This window comes from Megachile rotundata, chromosome 12 (genome assembly GCF_050947335.1).
Source record: "Megachile rotundata isolate GNS110a chromosome 12, iyMegRotu1, whole genome shotgun sequence".
Lineage (NCBI taxonomy): Eukaryota > Metazoa > Arthropoda > Insecta > Hymenoptera > Megachilidae > Megachile > Megachile rotundata.
In genome coordinates this window covers 3,026,829-3,041,117 of record NC_134994.1, presented here as the reverse complement: position 1 = coordinate 3,041,117, position 14,289 = coordinate 3,026,829, and the positions used below count along the sequence as shown (strand labels likewise).

Sequence of the window (14,289 nt, the reverse complement as noted above, 5' to 3'; positions counted from 1 at the left end):
CACTTCGAACCGTCCCGTCCGCAAAGGGCTAGATAGACCATAGTTACATTCTATACGCATTAACACCTACTTCGCGGCGTGTTGTCGAGTTATATGTACAGAAAAAGAAATAGCTATACAAGCATTGCCTATGTTCGGCTGTCCAAAGGTTGACATATTCAAGAAAATCTTTTATTTTTGCGCCGCCTCCGAAAAGACTGAAATGTATTTAATATACTACCTAACGAGTAAATAGGTTTTATTCATATCTGTGACGTAATTGTATGATTCAAAGAAATAGAAATTACTTCATTAGGAAATAGAAATTATTTTATACTTTTTAGTGCATTTCGAAGTCGGTGTATTTTTTTTCTGAAAATTATTTTATATCTTCTGTAATCACAAAATAACTCACTGTCTATAAATATACACATATCTTTGCAAGTTTAGAACACTTAGATAAATACTGAACTAAACTGTAAAAGAAGAGAAACAAGTGTTTGATATTTCACGACTAAATCGTATTGCAGTCAATCGTCACGAGTGCAGAAATGCAAGAATGTAGTCTTGTGTATCAAACTATTTATATAAAACAAAAGAAAGCACCTACGGCGAACAAAGATAAGTGTATCTTTATAGACAGTCAGTCATTTTGTGATTACAGAAGATAAAATTGGGTAAAATGGATATTTATACAATTGGTATGATTTCTAATTTTCAGAATATTATTATTATTATTCTTGTTGTTGTTGTTGTTGTTATTATGTTTTATTTTACATTATATTTTAGTAAAATATACATTGAAAAATGAGCGAATCAGAATCTGAATATGAATACGCTGTCGGATAGCGACTCAGAAGAAAGTGATAAGTATAGTAGTGATTCTGAAGATAGTTCAGAAGAAGATATAGCCGTTGATTGGAAGTAGATAAGCAATAACCAACCAAATTCACATCCTCAAAGGTTTCCATTTGTTACCGCTCCTGATTCAATTTCTCTTTTGATGGAGAATTTTCATATACTGCGCTTTTATTCCATGGAAAAAGGCTATATTTTACTCTTGAATAAATAAGTGTTATAGCTTACAATCCCATGTAAATGATAAATATCAATAAAACGATTTTTTTTCTTTGCTTTCACATTGTTATTTTCAGTTCTCGATTATATTCGAGTGTGAAAAATTATAGCAGCATAAAATACAACGCCGCTCGAATTATCTCGAGTGTGCACAGTTTGGCCTGTTTAGCGCGCTCGAATTAACTCGAGCGTACAAGTTAAGGGGTTAATTAATAAATAAATGAAGTGAATGAGATTAATAATAATAATAATTAATTAATAATTAACGAATAAATTATTATAAAAAGTGAAGTGATTAGTAGATTAATAAATAAATAAATAATAAATAATTAACAGATAGGCAACTAATTCGGTGTAGTATTAGGAAAGTGTTTCGGGAGTGCAGTGAAGTGCTAGGAGTGTTGCGGGTACAGGGGAATATACGTGACCACGTGCGCGAGTGCAGAGGAATAGTGCAAAGCGGGAAAATGGCGGAAAAGTGTTGGAAGAACTGCGGAAAACGCTCCAGCACTCTGGAAACTCCTAAGTCACAACGATGGTGGAGAAAAGGGGCCGCATTGAGAATATTCAGCATGGCGAAGGAAGGAACGCTGCAAACACTTGGAGAGCGGCCCTAAAGGGTGAAGCGAAAGGATGCAGCAACAAGCAGGACGGCGGAGGCATGGTGCGCTTTTCAAATGGCAAGAGGAGGGGAAGAAGCGAGAGGACAGCGAGAGGGAGAAGAGGAAGAGCAGGAGTGGAAGAAGCGGAGAAACAAAAATAGACACGACCGATCAAACGACTCAAACCCGCAAGGGAGGAAACTAGTGTCAGCCTGGTCATAGCACCATTAGGGGGCACAAAACGGGGACCGACTGAGCGGGGGAGAGGAGGGAGAGAGGTCAAATTGAGCAGAGAATCCTTCTGATCAACTGTTGATTCAACTAGGGACCCAGTCGTCAGCCTGGTCATGGCACCATTAGGGGGCGACAACGGGGACCGAGTGGAATCGACAGGAGAGAGGAAGGAGAAATTTTTACCGAGAGCAATGGGCTCATGTAGCGTTGTGGAAGAAGACTGGGGCGAAATAGGCAAACGCGGGGGAAATAAAAACTAGAAATTACACTTAGGTGGGAAATGGTGGAGGAGGTTGCGGTTTTACCGTATGTTCGAGCCCACCGGGCGGCGGTGCCGAGGGGGCGTTACAGGGTCAGCGGGGGGTCAGCGCATTTTGCCCGGGAGCCTCCCTCTAGATCTTGACGCAGCCCCTAGGGCCAAAACCCTTTGGTTGAGAGCATCCAGTCTCCACACATGGAACACACACGCGAGGGGTGGGGGGTAGTCTTTCTTCCACAACTGCGAGCGATGGCCTAGACCAGGTACACTATGCCCCATCCGGTAAGGAAGCCTGGCGGGTTGCCGCCACCCTCCGCCCTTGTGGCGGGGGCGGGAGACAGTTTTAGTGAGTAGGCCGTGGGAACCGCCCCTCCTCTAGGTGCGCTGAAAGCGTGAGTCTTTCCACACTACCTGGGCTATCTTCCCGGATGTCCGGAACTGGATTTCTGTCTTCCTCAAACAAAAAAAAAAAGGTATGAACAGGGTCATTTAGTTGTATGCGAAGTCTTACCGTATTGTTTTGAGACCGGGGGTACAAAAAACCAATCACAATAGCGGAATACACGACTTGCCTACCTGAAACGGGGGTACCCCGCGTCCTTTTCCAGCTTGTAGGGACGTCAATTTTTGAAGCTCCATCATTCTGAAGGGCACACTTTAAAGGATGAGCTTCAAAGAATATGATCATATTTTTTGAAATTTTGATCCCTTACACCCCTCATTGAGAAAAACGCAAAAAAGAATTTGTTTAAATTTTTCGACATTTTATAACAAGTTCACAAAGTTAAAAAAAATATTTTAAAATAGCCCAATCCTTCTTGAATAAAACAACAAAAAATTTAGCTAAATCGGTTGAGTAGTTTTTGAGAAAAAAATTCCTAAGTGAACCCTATTTTCGCCAAAATGGACAAAAATTACAAACTTTTAAGATTTCCATTCCTTAACAAAATCGAAACCGGCAAAATGATGACTTAAGCCCCCTCTAACTGCACACGGACTACAACATATTTCGATTAGAGCAAAATCGGAGATAGTGACTTCCAAAAGTCATCGATTTGGCGTGGAATGACTCTATATTAGTTAAAAAACTAAAATTCATTCGTTAATTAATTTTACGTCGTAATCGGTTATGTGTCGGAACGTAAGACAATTTTCCAAGTAAAGAATTGGCTAACAGGTTAGGAGTCTTGCCTCATAATCTTTGCATCTTCTTTGTCGCAGGTTCGAGCCCGCTGGATTTGGTTTTTTCCATGTTACGTTTTCCATGTTTTTTTTTTTTCGTAATAATATTAAAATAAATTCAAAATGTTTTTAAATAATTGTTATACATTTCTATATTCACAAGATACAAAACATCTGCAATTAATAATATACATGTAGTATACAATTGTTACGCGGCCAGATACCGCATCCGTTATTTTCGTAAAGAACAGTTAATACGAGGGTCATTCAATAAGTAAAGAGACAAATTCTATAATTTTAAAACTATTCAATGAATGTGTACAATCTTTTCAGGAGTGTTAGTTGGCAACCTTGGGATATGCTCTGATCAGCTGTTTCATCATTTTATGTCAACATAACCTCAAAATTTTCAATTCACCATGGCAAGTTCACTAGAAGATTGCACCTTAGAAGAGCAGCGCTCAGTCATTAGATTTTTAGTCCAGCTGACCCGTGATAAGCTTCAAGAATTGGGTTGGGAGGTCTTACCTCATCCTGCCTACAGTCCCAACCTCGCCCCATCTGATTTTTACCTGTTTGAACCACTCAAAGACGCCCTACGTGAAAAAAGATTTGCTAACAATGAAGTGCAAAAGTGGCTTCGGGGTAAATCGAAAGAATTCTTCGCCAAGGGAATTGGGAAGCTGCAAGGAAGATGGGACAAGTGCATAACTGTGCGGGGAGATTATGTTGAAAAATAGCCTTAATTTTGAAAGATTGAAATAAACCGTTTTTGAGTTATAGCCATTTGTCTCTTTACTTATTGAATGACCCTCGTATTTACACAAATACAACCGTCGCACAGTGGCGAAAAACGGCGAAAACGTGGACAAAAGTCAAAAAATGAAAATCGCAATTCTTGAAATCCGTTTAATGGAATTAGTTTATAAGGAATCTGTGCATACTGTTTTCACAGTTTTAATGATTTTATTACTACCATTTCGAAGATATGAGCCTCCAAAGTTGAACATTTTTTAAAGTCAATTTTTCCGGGTAAAGTTTAACATAATGCTGTTCATTATTTTTTAAATATTATGTTCATCCATTATTATCGGCTGTTTATATGATACTTTAACATTATAATTATGTAGGTTGCACAACAAAATGTTTATTATTAACACTGATGTGGAAAAACATATAAACCATAGTCATATTTAATATTTGTGTAAGGTAAAAGTTGTGATCTTCACCTCGGTTCACCTACCAAATAGGCTTAAATGAAAGCTGGAAGCTTCCCGAACAAGAATCTATAACAATATCTTGCGGTAATTTGCGGTCTTATGAGTTATTCCCATTTTTGTCCATATGCGCACCCTATTAACGCGCGCGACAACAGCAGTCCCGGACGTTTCACAGTTAACAAAGTTTAACATAATACTACTTAATTATTATTTAATTATTATATTCATCCAGTTTTATTGGCATTTTTTATGGTACTTTAATATAATAATTATGTAGGTTGCATATCAAAAGGTTTATCTTTAACACTGATACAAACTGAAAAAGGAGATATAAACCATAAACGTACTTAATGTTTATGTAAGGGAAAAGTTGTGAATTCCACCTCGGTTCATCTACCAAATAGGCTTAAATGAAAGCTGGAAACTTCTGGAACAAGAATCTGTAAAGATATCTTGCGGTAATTTGCGGTTTTCTGAGTTATTCACATTTATGTTCACGCGCGCGCCCTATTATCATATGTGACAACAGCGGTTTCGAACGTTTTTCAAATATGTCGTCGCTGACCGTTGCAAAAAGTCTTGTTTTGTAGGTGAGATTTCAATATCCACACCCATATATATATATATATATTACATATTAGATACTTAAACATTATTAAATAATTTAAAAAAAAAAAATTTATTTGCAATTTCTGATAATAAAAAATGAATTTGCTAATGAAAAAAATATTATTATGATAGTTCAAACATTCAAGTTTAAAATGCAAAAAGATTTAATTAATTTCGATAAATAGTTTACGAGATAAAAATTCATACGTACTAGTTAACTAACCGTATTAGTTAACTAACAAATCAAAATTCGATTTTTAACACAAAAAACTAATTTGTAACACTAATGTAATCATTTTATCGAAAAACATTTAAATAATTTATCTCAGAATCGAAGATATTAGTTTTGTCCACGTTTTCGCCGTTTTTCGCCACTGTGCGTCGTTCGCACGAATTCTGACCCTCTACAGCAGCAATAAACTCATGAAGCCAGTACAAACCCCGCGAGTTTCTTTAGAGTCACCGTTTGCACATGTTTATTGCCGGTAATAGTTTTTAGCTTTTCGCTTTTTCCAAACACATGTTTTCTTCACGTCAAGGCGCATCCTAATTTTATTGCTTGCTAAGGTCCAAGGGTCCATCTAATAAATCAAGGCAACATGACCATTTCAGGGTTTTTCCCAAAAACCCTGACGTCACGTGTAGGCGGTCACTTAAGACCCCTCATTACACATTTTTTCACACCAAGCACAGACAACTACCCCCGGACACTACTCCGTTAACCCATTTGCATCATAAGCGCATATATGCGCGCATTTTGCCTGGCCACTATCACCAGAGTGCGCATATATGCGCTCATTGCACTTAGGCATTTATCACCAGAGCGTATATTATACCCACGCGTATTTGGCTCTCCTCAATCAATGAAAAGAGGTGATCGCGAATAGTTTCAGGGTAATATAACTTAGAAAAATAAAAAAAAATGGATGGTTATGTTTCCGACAACAGTGAAGAGGTAATTAGATCTAGAAAACGTAGACGTTTTATGGCGATTTCTTCTGATAGTTGTGCAAAATAATTAGATTTTATTCCTCTCATAATTATGAATCTATAATGAAGTAAAAATTCTTTATTTATGTAATATTGCTTTTATTTTTAACATTTGAAAACATTTTCATTTAAATACAATCAACAAAATTTTTAGTGATAAGAACAAATTTTTCACTTTTCTGTGTGATGCAAATGGGTTAAACACACCTACACGAACTTACTTACACGACATCTCATCACCCAAAAATCAGAACTCTACAATAGGGTGGCCCTTAGCTTTAGAGCCCGATTTTTTTTTTCGATTTTTTTTTGGTCTCACCCCCCAAAATTGTGGCACTTGATGAAAAAATGATAATGTCAAAGTTTCAGCATGATTGGATAACAGGAACCCGTACCGCAATCGAGTTGAAGTTTTGAAATTTGCACTATTTCAGGTTATCGTCGAATATGTTAGTGGTCTTTTATTTTATAAGTATCAGTGAATATTTTATAATGAAAATATCATTTTTTACATATATAATTTTAGTGTTGGTGTATGATTTTAAAAAATATACTAAGAATTAATGAATCTTACCGCTAATGTTAGTATGAATCTCGTTCCGTAGTTGCTGAAGCGGTCATTTCGAATACGAAAACTAATCTCCTATTCGGTCAGCCATTAAAGATATTATGTAAAATGAAACAAATATTTCGGTATTAAAAAAATGTATAGTAGGTGCTCTGCCTGGTAGTTATACAAAAAGATTCCCGGCAAGGTTAATATTACCGTGTTTTACCTGATCAAGGGATCGGTGAGGTCATAGGTTTCTTGGTTTTTTCCAGCAAAATATTTTTCTGTTTGAGGGTGTTTTATGATTTTACCTGGCGGTGTCTCTAATAAATAAATGTATCTACTGTTAGTCACAATGGTCATTTTTCATTCTGTTTCGTGAGTTCCAAGTGTTCGTATCGTGAGTTCAGTTTAAGAATATAGTGAAATTGTAAAGATGGAAACAAGAAGCGCTGACAGAATATTTTTGTTGGAGTATGATGCAAGCTAAATTATTGGCTCCAAATTACCAAGTAACGGCCAAGTTTTACGCGTTTTGTTTCACAATGTGCGTAAAGTTAAGCTGGATCTCCGTGAAAGTGCAGCAATAATAATCAAGGAAGTGGAAGTTTTCTGGAATAAAGCGTGGATTCCTACGAGAACAACGCAACATAGCATTGAAAAATTATTAAAATTACATAGTAATTGGCGTTTGTTACAAAAATCTCGAAAACGCCGGAATGAAGTACAGGAAAAAAAGGAAAGAGAGTTTCTGGAGTCGTTAGATGACCTTTTTGACATCGCGCATTTTGAAGCTCTTAATGTGATTAAAATCGAAGAAGACAAACTTTTTTTATTAAACCAGCGAAAAAAGGGACGACCTGGGTTAATGCTCGGTGCTGATAAAAATACATTGGAGAAAGAAAAGCGACAAGCAGTTCGGCGGCAGCAAGAAGAGTCTCGAAAAATTCGATTTAAAAGCATGATGGAAGTGCAAGGTATGATATATTTTTAATAAACTATTTTTGTTAATCTGTGCACTCTATATCTTGTTTATGTATCTGTATTATAGAAGCGGTAGAACTCCAGTCTTCACCAAGTAGTGGAACGGAATATATTGAACATGCTGCGGATATTTCGTGTGCGCCTGAATTTCTTGGTGAGCCTGGTCCAAGTGAAGCAAAGAAACGAAGAGGAAAGACACAAGTCATTACCGAAAAACTTGTGGCAGTGTTAGACAATTGCAAAATAAGTGATCGCGATGCAGTGCGTGTAATAATGGCTACTGCAGAAGCTTTAAATCACGATTTAAATGAATTAGTAATCAATAGATCGTCCATACAACGCTGTCGACATCGCCTTCGCGCAGAACGGACCATAAAGTTGCGGGAAGCATTCGAACAAAATTTACCGTCAACGGTTACGGTTCATTGGGACGGGAAAATGTTGCCGTCCGGAATAAATGCGGAAAATGTAGAGAGATTGCCGATTATAATTACATACGGCAAGAAAGAAAAACTTTTAGGAGTTCCAGCAATTCCTAACAGTAGCGGCAAGGAACAAGCTCTAGCAATCTATGGTTTGTTAGAAGATTGGAACCTCATAGACAGAGTACAAGCCCTGTGTTGTGACACCACATCCTCAAATACCGGACGATTGCAAGGAGCTTGTGTTCTGTTGGAACAATTAATTGAACGCGATACATATATTGTACCTTCCTTGCCGGCATCATATTTATGAATTAATTTTAAGAAGTGTGTTTGAGGAAAAACTTGGGAAATCATCTGGTCCTGAAGCACCGCTTTTTAAAAAATTTCAAAAAGCTTGGCCTAAAATTAATTTAGTAAATTTTAAAACAGGTGTACAAGATCCGTATGTTTATGGAAAGCTCCAGGATGTAAAAGAGAAAATAAATTTTTGTTTGTATCATTTGCGACAAAAGCAGCCGAGAGATGATTACAAAGAATTTTTGGAGTTGATAATAATTTTTCTTGGGGGATCTCTGCCACGAGGAAATACTTTTCACGTTCCTGGAGCTTTTCATCATGCTAGGTGGATGGCTAAAGCAATTTACGTGCTAAAAATTTATTTATTCCGGCAAGAATTTTTATTAGATAGTAACGATATCATAGGGATAAGTGATATATGTATTTTTGTAGCTAACTTATACATTCAAGCCTGGATGAATGCACCAATTCCCATAAAAGCGCCATTACAAGACCTGAAATTCCTACAAAATCTATACCTCTATTCGACAATTGATAAGAATATTGCTAGAATTGGAGTATGTAAATTTTCTAACCATTTATGATACCTTGCATCCGAGAACGTGGCTTTATCCTTTTTCGATGAAACAATACCATTAAACATAAAAAAGAAAATGATTAAGGCTCTAAGAAATAATAATACAGAACATTCAGTCAAAAAACTTGTAATACTTCCGGAAAACGTACAAAATTATGCAAACATGAATATTGATAGCTTCGTTTCTACTGAATCTAAAAAATGGTTTAACAGGTTCAATATATCTACTGATTTCTTAGACAAAGACCCTTCCTTGTGGGAAAATGATATTTCATATCTACAAGGTTTGGAAATTGCAAAAAATTTAAAAGTGGTAAACGATACCGCTGAACGTGGTGTCAAACTTATTACTGAATACAATAATCTGTTAACTAAAAATGAAGAAGAAAAACAATACATTTTACAAATAATTGAGAATTATAAAAGCCTTTATCCTGATGTAAGCAAATCTACATTAACACAGAACATATATTAAACGCTCCGTACAATTTAATAATAGGCTAATTTATGAGACAACTGAAATTTCATTAAAGAATATTCTGCTGATAAGTATTAAAAAAAATTCGTTTATAAGTGTTAATACAATCGAGATTATTAAAAAATGTATCAACTTTTGTACAAATTATATACAGCTCCCAGTTGTCCAACCGTCGCATTCTCCGGTAACTTAAAAGCTACGTTACATTTGTGTGTAAATGTATTGTGTGTAAATATGTAAATATTTATGTGTTGTAATTGTATGTAAATGCTAGTATTACACGTGTAAAAAATTATATTTTCATTACAAACTGTTCACTGATACTTATAAAATAAAAGACCACTAACATATTCGACGATAACCTGAAATCGTGCAAATTTCAAAACTTCAACTCGATTGCGGCACGGGTTCCTGTTATCCAATCATGCTGAAACTTTGACATTATCATTTTTTCATCAAGTGTCACAATTTTGGGGGGTGAGACCAAAAAAAATCGGAAGTCGAAAAATAAGAGCCACCCTACTCTACAAACATCCGACACGATCATACATTTTCAAGCTTCATAGTCTTTTAAAATAAACAGCATTTTAGTTAAAGGTCAAACATAGTCTCTAATTCAAATACCCATAGAATCATCCTTATCGCTGTAACTACCGGTTAGTTACAAATACGTTAATTCGGGACATCGAAAGAATTCGAGTGAGGACTTACAACCCTCATAGGCGCGAGTTGCTACGATTCGGTCTTGTCGCGAGTGATGTAACACAATAATATTTAATACATGTAATAGAGGTCCTATATCACGTACAATATTAACTATGTACAGTAAATATTCGATATCTGTACAAATGACCTGTACGATATGTGTACCAAAGTTATATACCTAGTGTATAGCGGTAAACTATAAAGTAATCGGCCGAGCAGCGATGTTATTCTTTAGACAAGGACAGAACATAGCATGCTTTCTCTTTTTAATAGTAGTAAAATTTCGTGAATGGAATAATGTACCAGATTCGTAACAAGCAACTGCCCAAACCCGAGCGAGTGGCTTATTACGAGTGGTTTATTACGAATCGATGTAGAATCAGATGAATCGAACACACTGCAATTCCTAATTTGTCACACTTCGCTTTATTTTTTTACAATTATGTGAATATTAACATATACCTACATATGTATGTATTGTGTTATTATTGCAATTGTAGTTTATTGAAATAAAATAGTTTAAGAAATATTGATGTCCAAAAAATGGTAGGTCATAGCCGTTACTGTGACAATAAAGCAATTTGGAAAAATTACGGTTGAACGAGTAACCAGTTTTATTACCATTTCAGTGTACATAGTTCATATAGTATTATATACTGTATATAGTGTATTACACTTAAATAATTTTTTCTTTAACTTTTTTTTATTTTTGTTAAATAAATTAATTAAAATTATAGATAAAAATGTACCTCAAATTATGGATCACTATCAGCCATTAGATTTAAAAAAAAGCATATTGATATAATATAATTTCGGAGAATATACTTTTCATAATATGACAGAATCGCCATTGCATCAGAGTGAGAAAATATAATGTACCGGATTCGTAACAAGCAACTAGCCAGACCCGAGCGAGTGGCTTATTACGAATCAATGTAGAATTAGATGAATGAACGACAGAATCGCTATGTATCAGAGTGAGAAAAGAATATATATGTTCTGTCCTCTAAACTGTTCGGTCGTCCGTGAAAATTTATGACTTCTTCCGTTTCACGGACCTCTTACTCTTTCTCGGATCTCTCACTCAGCGGCCGACTTCAAACAAAGAGGGGATAGAAATTTGCTTGTTACGAATCACAAAACTGTTGCTTGTTACGAATCAATACTGTATTATGAAAATAAAAATCGAAATAGTTGAGGTAGGTTATGACTGTTCATGTATTTTATATAAATGCAATTCCCCTTCGTAAAAGACGTTTCTTTCCAGTAAAGAATGAGTATGTCATCAGGATGAATTGAGTCGTTGACGATAGTTCTGTATCGGCTATTGCCATGAAAGAATAAAATAAAGAAGTATAATATTTTAAACGTGCCCACTTCGCAGTAATCAATAGAGAAGTGAATTAAGAGCAAGGTATAACCAATTGTCATAAATAATTTTCAAACTTTGTCGTAGATTGACGCTCCATAAAGATTAAAATTTGATTTATAGTATCACTTCATTAACTTATTAGTATGTTAATTTCATTAATTGTTCGTTATAATTTGTTATTCGTTTAAAAAGGAATAATGATATATCATAGAAAAGATCGAAAAAATATTTAAAAAAGCATGAAAGATAAATAATTTATTGTTATATATTATTTATGGAATTAGTATTTTCTGTTTGCACATAATAAATTTGAAAAGAGAATTTAATGGTACGATTGCTTTCACCTGTTAGTTTTGATGCAAACTGTTTTTCAACGGTAGACAGTTTTACCGGTACCCTCCGAGGTGCCATATACGGGGCATTCGGCTACTGATGGACATAATTTCAGGAGTTGGTAGCTAAGGTGATACTGAACAACTTTTTTCTTTAACAAAATGTTGACTGAAGCTTAGTTTTGAATTATTAACGAATAAAATAATTTTTAGAAAAAAAATACACCGACTTCGAAATGCACTAAAAAGTATAAAATAATTTCTATTTCCTAATGAAGTAATTTCTATTTCATTTAATCATACAATTACATAACAGATATGAATGAAACCTATTTACTCGTTAGGTATTATATTAAATACATTTCAACCTTTTCGGAGGCGGCGCAAAATTAAATAACATATTCAAAATAATCTTTTAATTTTGCGCCGTAATTCTGTTACGTAATTGTATGATTGAATGAAATAGAAATTACTTCATTAGGAAATAGAAATTATTTTATACTTTTTAGTGCATTTCGAAGTCGGCATATTTTTTTCCTAAAAATTATTTTATTTCACGCTTTTTATCGGCCGGCAAGACGTGTTTGTAGAAACAGTAGAAAATCGGCGACTGCATGTTGACTCATACACCACCAGAGACACGGAGGCATACGTAGTATTCAATATATTAGTAACAATAGTTTTTCGCTAATAACTCGAAAACTAAAGCTTCCCCTTAATTGTGGATAAGGAAAAAGTTGTTCAGAATCGTGTCCCTGATAACATATTAAAAGGACATGAAAATCGTCCAAAGTTGATTTCAAAACTTTTCAACAATTTTTCGCTAATATCTCGAAAACTAAACCTTTCCGCGAAATTTGTATATGAACAAAATTGTTCAGAATCATGTCCGTGATAAGATATTGAAAGCGCAGTAAAATCGAGAAAACTTTATTTCAAAAGTTGCCGGTTTTTTTGCAATAACAATACTTTGCAATTAAAAAATGAAAAATTTTTTGATAATGGTACCAATGGGGAGTCAGAACCTACCAGATGCAAAAGGTTTCGTACCGATCGGTCCATCCAGCTAGGCGTAATCGGCGGGCACACATAGGAAAAAAAAAAAAAAAAAAAAAATACCGATCGAATTGAGTAACCTCCTCCTTTTTCGAAGTCGGTTAAAAACACTGACCAATCAGAGCGCGAGAATAGTGTGCGCCCTGACGCGAGAGCGATAGCTTCGAGCCTGACGGCTGAACAAGTATGTTTTCACCGTGACCGGTCATAAGCTATTCTCGTGCTCTGATTGGTCGATATTTTTCGTTAATAATTCAAAAACTAAACTTCAGCCAACATTTTGGTAAAGGAAGAAGTTGTTCAGTATCACTCCAGCTACCGCCTCCTGAAATTATGCCCAGTAGTAGCCGAAAAGCCTGTGTATGTATAGCCAGGCCTGTTAGTCAGCACCAAGCAACGCGTATATTCAGGCGGGCATGTTGTTATATAAATGGTTCGGATGTACTGAATTCCTACTGCCAATAATATTTTGTTATAAAGTAATATTTCGACACAATTCCTTTTGCATGCTATTCTCAGAACTTTAGTCTAGGTGTTACGGAGCTTGATTTTGCAATTTTGTCCAAACAAATTTCATGAGCTGAAAATTAAAGTTTCTTATAAAAGAAGATTTTTCACATCCCATTTTTCCAAAATCGGGCTCCGTCCCGACCTAGATTAAAGTTCTGAGAATAGTATGCAAAAGAAATTATGGTGAAATATTATTTTTTAACAAAATGCCATTGGCAATAGAAATTCGTGTTTTCCACATTTCTGCAAAAACGTTCCTTGTCCTACGGTTTCTGTGGTCATATTCAGATTGGCTACTACGTGCACTGTCTTTCATCTGCGCTTGATCCCGATGCCAACAAAAAGGAAGCCAACAGCACGCGGAGTTCCCAAGCGGTCACCCATCCAAGTACTATCCGCGCCCAACTCAGCTTAACTTCGGTGATCGGACGAGAACCGGTGTATCCTGACTAGTATGGCCGTTGACTGTAACTTCCGCATTGTAGTGGATTGTCATATAGTGTTAGTGTTAAAACATCAAAGGGACAACTTTATGATATGGCCAAATATTCATAGAGTCATTTGTGAACTGTTAGTTTTTTCTTCTTTGTGAGTTCAGCGGGCCGGTCTGCAGCCCGTATGGGGCACATAAGTGTCATTTTAGAAATTTAGCTATTGTCCATTTTTTTTGCTTTAGCTCGGGTATCATAACGTCGTATTCCAGAGAGTTCCTTAAAATTTCAGAAATTAGTGTCCACAGGAATCTTGACCTGAAGGAATTTCCCCGATGTTGCCAAACAAGTGTTGATAGCGGCTAGGCCGTCACCCCCGCTCCAGGGATGTACTACGCTATGGGTGCACTGGAAGGGGAT

At 35.8% G+C, this 14,289-nt stretch overlaps 1 non-coding gene and 1 pseudogene across 2 annotated transcripts; one reads left to right on the top strand and one right to left on the bottom strand.

The window, feature by feature from the left end:
• The first annotated feature begins 353 nt into the window (after positions 1–353).
• On the top strand, positions 354–11,584 carry LOC105662954 (uncharacterized; annotated as a pseudogene). The gene is made up of 2 exons (XR_013040050.1): positions 354–7,679; positions 7,754–11,584. The product of XR_013040050.1 is annotated as an uncharacterized LOC105662954 (transcript).
• A 2,201-nt stretch (positions 11,585–13,785) lies between these two features.
• Positions 13,786–13,904, bottom strand: LOC143265554 (5S ribosomal RNA). The gene has a single exon (XR_013040189.1). It is a non-coding gene; the product is annotated as a 5S ribosomal RNA (ribosomal RNA).
• Between the last annotated feature and the right edge of the window lie 385 nt (positions 13,905–14,289).